Source organism: Crocodylus porosus, unplaced genomic scaffold, assembly GCF_001723895.1.
Source record: "Crocodylus porosus isolate Cpor-Errol unplaced genomic scaffold, CroPor_comp1, whole genome shotgun sequence".
NCBI classification, from domain to species: Eukaryota; Metazoa; Chordata; order Crocodylia; family Crocodylidae; genus Crocodylus; species Crocodylus porosus.
Window position 1 is genome coordinate 184316 of NW_017728942.1, and position 8605 is coordinate 192920.

Genomic DNA, 8605 nt, shown 5'->3' on the forward strand with positions numbered 1-8605 from the left:
ATAAAAACATTAAGTCCATGGGCTCTAACCACAAAAAAAGTAGAAATCAAAGAAGGCAGTATGCCAGCTTACATTTTTCCCTGGCTTGGTACTTCTCCTGCCTGCTGTCTGTGATACTCCTCCTTGTGGCACTGCCACTGATTCTCTGACAGTCATCAGGAGTTGCCCTCTCACAGCAGACCAGCCTCTCTGTGACACTCCCATGCACAACCTCCCTGGCCACTGCCTCCAACTGTCACCAGGCCCAGGGTTTTTATAGTTCTGGCCTGCCCCCTTCTGGTCACCTGACTAGACGGCCAGGCTCAGCTTTTAACCCCTCCCCTGCCAGCGGCTGTGCCCAGAAAGTTCTGGTCTTAAAGGGACCGGCCTGCTTTCTGGTAACAGGGCTAGGGTTCCCTGTTACACTCCCCAGATTGACCAAGCGTAATACTGGGCCCTCTTCCTCCTCTGCTTATCTGTAAGTGCATCGGTGTCTCATGTGAGCATCCAGGGCACAACAGACCACATGCCCTTATGCGGATGTTGATATGAGACAATAAAGACACCCTGGATTCCAGAGTGAAACCTCTTGAAGGGCTAGTCTCATTTCAAGATGCGACTTCTCTGATGCCATATGCTGGGAATCCAGCCTCCTAAAATAGCAGTCTGTTTTTGGCACCGAGTGGCAGGAGATAAATGACACACAAATGACACCGATTCCCTTGAGATGGCAGGAGATGGATTAAGATTGTCAATATCCTTGAGAGGTTGAATGTACCTGCATAAAGTATTGTTCCTCCCGGGGGCACGAACAGCACCTAAGCTAAATGCTCTAAGCAAATAACCCAAGATTTAATCTCACTTGAAGGAGGAAAGGAGGCGCTCAAGGTGTCTAACAAGTTGTCTTGTCACTGTGTGTACTTTGGGATCTTCTGGCATGACAAGAGCGGTAGGAAAGGAGGAAGGGTGTGTGTACGTATGTGTGCGCATGGGTGCTGACAGAACAAGACAGGCCTCTCTGCATGTTTTATGTCTTGATTTTTGCAACAATCTGACAGTCGTCAAGGCAAGGAAATAAAGCTGGTTGCAATGTGCCTGAGGCAGTAAAGACGGCAGCTGTAATTCATGTAGGCAGCTCCAAGGTGGAGAGGGTTTTCAGTGGAGTTTCACTAGGCCCAAGAGGAAAAGTTTAATCCTTTAATTTTAGGGAAAAGTTGTGCTGCTCCTAGGGATGCAGCCTACTGGCTCTAGAGATAAGCTAGTTTCTTTCAGTTGGTCCAGAACCACAGCCCTTTTCCTCAGGGTTAGTCGAAAACATGCTAAGTTTTGAAATAAAGCCCTGCAGGTCAGAGTGGAGCAGATATTAACTATCCGGAGGGACAAACTCCTGTCCAGGCAACCAGGAGGATCAGTTGTTCAGAAGCAACTTCAGGCCTGGTTTCCTTTCCAGGTATAAACTTAGACTAGCTCAGGTGAGAAGCTGAAGTGCTCCTGAGCTGCTTTTCTGGGGTGAAAAGGGCCTGACACACTTTAGGAGTCCTGATTAATGTTGCCTACCTCAAAATGAGCAGCATATGCCATGTCCATTAGCTCTCTAATTGCAGGCCTGAAAATGTGGCTTCTGTCATCCCATCTGCCTTGGTCAAAAGGGGGAAAGCAGATAAGCTGTTTCCTTGAGAGCAGAAATGTTGGCTCATAGCTAGATCAACACTGTCCAAACTAACAAGGTGGCTGAGTGCTCTGGCTGGCAGAAATCAAATGGGGTGAGAATCAGCAAGTGGGGAGAAAATCGTCGAGACCATCAGCTATGGAGTTATCACCATTGCAGCAGTATTTTAAGAGCAAACTGTTCCCACCATGGTTTGTGTTAGGTGGCAGAGTGAGCGAGCAGGCAGCATGGGGGGCAAAGGGAAAAGACACCACACGGTCTGCTCCAAAAGGGCTGTGTAAAACAAGCAGTCAAGCAGTGGCCGGTCCCAGCAAGGGGCTGAACCCTCCTGCCAGGCAGCCAGTTCTGCAGCTCTGCAAGGGAAACTCAACTGTGGTTAACCCCCCTCGCCCTATGGGTTTGGACTTGTATAACTCTGGGTCTACTGGAACCAAAAACTGCTCTCTTCAGATGCAAGGGCCACAGAGGTCAGGATTCATTTACTCCTGGGGACCATGACTGAGTCATAGACTAGGAAGGGGGCACCAAGCAGAGAACTTAGTGCTAGGAGATAAGGAACAACCCAGGGTTTGGAAGGAACAGGGATTTGTTCCAAGGTCTTGATCTTCTGTAATTAGCCTTAATTACCAGCATCTGGGAGAAAAGCAGCAGGCAGCCGGTACCAGGCACTCCGCAGCTGCTGTGCATTTATCTCAAATGAAGTTTAGTTAATTGTCTGGCCAGAACAGAGCCCAGAAGGAAAGAGGTGAGGTAAACTGGAATAAGCCTGTGGGAAATGAAATTCTGTTATGGTCCCTGTGGGATCTGGAGTCCAGCCAGCATCCCTCCTCAACTCTGTGCCCTTGTGCTGAGAGCTGGGTCATGTCTTCCTTCCCAGGCTGCTTCCAAGAGCCTCTGTTTCGTAGGTAGGACCGAGAAGTAACCTCTCTGGGAGCAGAACTCAGGTGAATTCAGCATGTGTTTGTGTGAATAGCATCGTGTCCTGGGAGCTGTGCATATCAAGGCACATGGTGAGGAGGTGCAAGGCTATGGGCCAACTCACATTCCCCGTCTCTTCTACCTTTTGGAAACGGCAACAGAGCCACCCACGGGAGTGTTCACAGAGCCATGCAAAGTGAGCACTGCAGTAGGCCTGGGGTCAGTGGTAGCAGATGGTCACCCATTCAGGCCCATCACACCAGATGGCCTGGTCTGCTTGCTGGTTCAGAAGATGGTAGGAAATGCTTGTGTCTTGCCCCAAAACAAAAATGAGTTGTCAGCTCGGGATTGTTTTTCCCCTGCCTGGAAGGCAAGTGGGTGTCCTCAAACATCTACACATCATTGATCAAGGGCACTTGCAGCAGCAGCTGTGAAAGGTCCCGTGTAGCCAGATGCGACTGATCACACAGAGGTGGCCTACAAAAGGAGCTCTTTTTCCAACAGTGAAGCTGCTTTATTTTAAGACAGGGTGGCACAGAGATGCTGCAGCCTAGTGGTGAGACCCCAGGCTGAGACTAGGGAGTGCAGAACTGCTCCCAGCTCTACTGACCTGCTTGGGGTTCACCTCTGTTTCTGTTGCCTCTCCCTCCCCTCATAAGCTCTTTGAGGCAGGCGGTGTCTCTCACTGTGTTGTGCAGAATCCCATCAACCGAGGTCCAGGTCTTACTTGTGATCTTTAGGTGCAACTTTAATAGAAGGAGTTATGAAGAGTAACATGTGCAACTACCCCTCCCCTCCTTTCAGAGTCGTCATCTCGCTGGCATCGCTGCATTCAAAATGAGCATGCTTGGCTCCTTCTCAGCCCGTCTCTGCTCCCAGGGAGGGAGCCCAGACTTGCTTCCGTGTTGCTATTTTAGTCTGAATATGAGGAGCTATTTCCTACTGGAGAGATCGATTGGACAGTGGAGTAGTCTCTCAAGGGAAGTGGGCTAGACAGAGCCCTGAAGAATAAAATACAGGGAACGATCCTGTATTGGTCCACCAGAATTTGGGCCAAACTGAAACATTTGGTAACTAAGCGTTCCATTGGCTGAAGCGTACAATGCAGTTTTATGTTAATGGACCTGATTCACTATACTGGTGGCACCCCTTAACTTCACTGCAGTTTTGTCTCATTTACACCGATGGGAGAATTTGGCAAAGGGTCTATGGGGTTGTGGTGAAGGGTGAAACTCCCTTCTAATGACCTGACTGGGGATTTGGCCTTTCTGTGGGACTGAGATTTTAGAGAAGAATTGAATTCCCTCCTACAATTCCTTGTACCGTTGACAAATGCACCATTCCTACCATCTTGCTGATACATCAGTATTAACCCACAATTCTGAAATGTTTCCATGTTCACATGCCTGGGGGGATGCGCATTAGCAGCTATATTAGTTTAGCAGAAGATGGAGAGCTCTTTCTTATATTGGCTACTACCAGGCTGACATTTAATTGAGGTGAGTTTAATGCAAGTTTTTCATGAGCAAATTTATTTTAAAAATGTACAATTTCTGCAAGACAATGAATATTTAACAGAGAAGTAGAGTATTTATTATTTCCTCATGTGCCAGGCGTACGATTGTAGTGTGGGCATTCACAATGGTAGCCCTAGATATTTGTGTGGAAATTGGTGACTATGTCTTGACCTGGCTTGAATGGGATTTTCAGTCTTGACTGGTCAAAGTGTCTAACACTTATAAATGTTTGCAAACAGTTGAAATTTGTTCTCTTTGTTTTGTTGGTTTTTGTTTCTTTCACTTGCTGCCCTGATTTTGTTTTTGCAGCTTTTGCAAATATTGCAAGATTTTTTATTTTTGCATAGTATAAGTTAGAAAACAAAGCCCAGACTTCCAAAATTTTGCACCTAACTTGACTTCACAGTTATTGCTGTTCCACAGTGCATAAATCCTGTTCTCTAACTGATCATTTGCACAGACACATCCTGTGCACATACATGATATCACAGTGTCTGGGGGTATAACAGTGCAGCCAGTTCTGAAAATCTGAGACCCGTTCCGGCTCATAGACCCACTCACATCATGGGGAAATTGCTAGAAGAAGTGGCTAAGTAGAGACCACTAACAGACAAAGCATGAGCTACCTTTTACATGACAGTCATGCTATCACATGCTAGTTATATTTACGCAGCAGTAGCTGATAATGATCATACATGTAGAAAGCACCTTCAGTCTAGCTGGATCCCAAAGTGCTTTTACAAGCCTTGCTGACTAGATTGACTGGATATACAGTCATCATTTTGCCTGCCGCAGAAGTGCAGTCACCTCTGGGTTAAAGTGCAGCAACTCTTCAACAATCCATAGCAACACTACACAATAGTCTAAGGAAAGGACATGAAGGGTACTATATTTACTGGGAGTTGCCAAGGGAATAAAGGTACGAAGAATATAATGACCCAAGCTGGAATGGGGCCACACCACTGGGGCTAACACCCTGACTCTTAAATAGTGCCTGCCTATGTCATCCTCTTCAAGCCTCGAGGAGACACAGCCTCTAGAAGATACACAGTAGGGAACTGTTGTTTATGGGTTTTAGAGTGGGAGGTATGGGGTCAAAATCCCAACCCCATCAAAGTAATGGGAGTTCTGCTATTTGTTTCAGTCGGGCCAAGGTGCTACCCTAGGTGATGAGGAGTAGGTGTCTTCTATCCATCCCCCCGTGATCCTATTCCCTTGCACATTATCTGTTCTTCTTGGCTCCAGCCCTCTGTCCCTTCTGGGAATGTTTACAGCTTGTACAGTATCTGGTTGACACATCTAAAGTGTTATCGCTCTGGATTCTTCTGTATAAGTCGCTTGTGCATTTGCATAGTGCCTTGTTCTATATTCATTGAAAAGGGGGCGGGAAGGTGTGTCAGTTCTGTCAAGGATTGAAATGACAAGTGAAGAACTCACAGAAGACAGTGAAGATGTTTGGGCCCTGGAGGCCGTTGCAGATCATGACGATCTGCTTGGTGGGGTGAGGAAAAACAAACCGATTGCAGCTCAGTCAGGGGCAGGGCAGTCGCCTGAACCCCCTTTTCTCTCCTAGGCATGGGCGGATCAGAGGTTTCCCTCTGCAGCCATCTAGATCAACAGGTGTAACTTTCACAGCTGAATTTCTGATACCAGTTTTCATTTAACCAGCTATTTCCATAGGTCTCTTCATCTTGCCGCCTTTGGATGTTGCTTTGCTTGGGATGATATTACACTGATGCAAGAAGCACTGTTGAAGTGGGTGAGATTATTTAGTGGAAATGTTGCACCCACAGATTTCTCTTGTGCAAGACTCACATCCAATATGAAATTAAAGACACTTCTGGATAGTATTTTATGTTACCATTGCCTTCTTCCTGGTTTCCGCACAGAGAGTAATTCCCTCTCAGTGGGGGCGTTCGACGTGGTTTCCTCTTCGATCCCATGGCCATTCTTAGCCTTAGAGATTTAAGGCACCTTTGGATCAGTATTATGAACTTGAACAGAAATATGGTCAATGCACAGAGCTTGGAATTGGGAGGCCGGACTTGTATTCCCAGCCCTGCTGTGTGATCTTGGATGAGTCACTTCTGCTCCTCGTGCCTCGGTTGTCTGTAAACTGGGGAGAATACTGTTCTTTCTTAAGGGAGTCTCAGCAAATTAAATAATTTTAAAGTGCTCTGTGCTCTTTGAGTAGAAGATACTGCTATATTAGTTCTAAGTAAAGACAACAATATTTCACTGCTCACAAAGTGCCTACTAGAATAGTAATATCTGTATGTGGAGAGTCGAATCCAGCAGAACAAGATAAGAATCTGATTGCAGAATACAGAAGACAAGTAATTTATTGTGCACTGTGGAAGGAATACAGAGCAATATGCTATCACAGTGGCACTGTCTATATGAGATGGTCTTTTCCAGTAGCTCAAGAGAGAAAATAGTATACCATTCTGGTTAAGCGCTTCAGTGGTTGAACACCCCTCCCTCCGCCATGCTGCTGAACAGACTGCGGAGCCGTGTAGTTTATGAATGATACTGAAACATGGGTGTGGGAAACTACTGTTATGTTTATCTCATTACCTATAACGGGGAAAAACATGCTCCAACTCTGCTCCAGGGAACTGGGGTTTATTCCTCTCTCTCCTACTGCTCTCTCCATGATGTTAAGCCTGTCCCCTCACCTCTCTGCACATCTGTGGATGGGTGTCACAAGCCTCGCTGACCTCACAGGGTGTGCTGAGACTCACTTAAAGACTGACTGATTGCAAAGCAGCGTGAAATCTGTGAGGAAAGGAACTGTGTTGTTCCCCCCATCGTGATTTCCATTGTGGATAAACATGGTGTAAAAGCAAAGGGGGCTGGATTCTGAGCAGCACAGCTCCCTGACCTTGAGACTGGCTTCATGCTGACATCTGAGCATCTAAAACAGCTTCAGAAACAGTGATTGCATCCACCGCTACCCTACAGATAAAGAAACTCTGGCACAGTGCAGTTTTGTGACTCTCCCAAGATGATGCAAGGGCTGAAAATAGAAGCTGCAAAGGGGACTCCCAGTACTGTGCTCTATGTTAAAAGGCATGAGAGGGGAGAGAATGTTTTAATCTCATTTAATTGCACTTGGTTAATGATTCTAGAAGCAGCTTCCATATTTCATGGGGGTTTCTTAGGCATATGATTGCCTGCATATTAGTGCAGATACTGTGAGCAATTCTCATCACATCAGAGATGCTCTGGCACTCCAGTAGATGAGACAGTTTGTTTACCGGGGCCAAATCTTGTCCCCTCTCGCTCACATTAAGTAGAACCTTATGCCATGCAAAGCCCTGCTAAAACGAGTGACTATGCTGTTACTATTCAGTGTGAGCCAGGTATCGAATTTGGCCCTTACCTGTTAAACATATTGTATCTTTTTCCATTCTTCCTTTCTCTGTCTTCTAAACAGAGTATATTTGTTGTCTATCTTCCAGTATCGAGGGGGGATCTTCCAAAAAGTATTGCTTTCACTGCAGCCAGAATGTATGTGTGTGGTCCCCTCATGGTCTGGTGCAGCTCCAGCATGTATTGTTCTCTCTTGCTCCTCATTTGTTTAGCCTTCCTGGGAACCAGTATGTCTCTATGGGGTCTTAAAAATGTTTTCCGTATCCTATCACACTGCATCTAGTGTCCAACATGTTGCTCCTGTGCGTCCTGGGGCATTTCCTTTGCATGGTTTCTTTTATGTGGTGGGATATGTAACTCCAGTTGCCAGTGGGGCATTGATTGTCTTCTAGCTTGTCACTCTTCTCTAGTCTGGATTTTCTTGGACGTGGCACTGCCAGAATGGTATGTGCAGAGCTTCATTATTTATTGTGAATTTCCTCAAAGAAGCAGGATGTATTTTCTCTGCCTTGGTGTGTAATTTTGTTTAGGAAGTCCTGTACATTAGGGCTCTGTAAAATTTCTCGGGCTGTTTCCAATCAACACTGTTTTGACTCATTTTGATCTCGAAACAGTGAAATAGAATCGAAACAAAGGGCTTCAAAACAGCCTCAAAACAAAATGAAGCTAGTCGAAATGTTATGAAACTTTCAAAATGTTTCAAGTTTCGAAGCCAGCAGCGAGGTGGTGGGAGGCAGGGGAGAACCAGGGCTGCACTCCCAGCAGCAGCCGGGAGCACAGGCCTGGCTCTCCCCATCTTGTGCCGCCAGGCTGCGGGAAGCCGATCACAGCACAAGGGAAGGGAACTGAGCCTGGGCTCAGTTCCCCTCCCAAGTGCTGTGATCAGGCTGGGGATGGGAAGTCAGCTCAGCTGGCCTAGCTTCCCATCCCTAGCCCTATCTAGCACGGGTGATGGTCAGGCGAAACATCGAAACAGCGTTGAAACAGCCTCACTGTTTTGAGAAAGCGAAACGGAGCAACTGTTTCAACTTGAAATGAAATTTGAAACAAAATGATGTTCTGTTCAAACCTTGAAACTCAATTTGAAACAGAACAGTGCCGTTTTGCACAGCCCTACTGTATATATCCAGATATTATAGCAAATTGT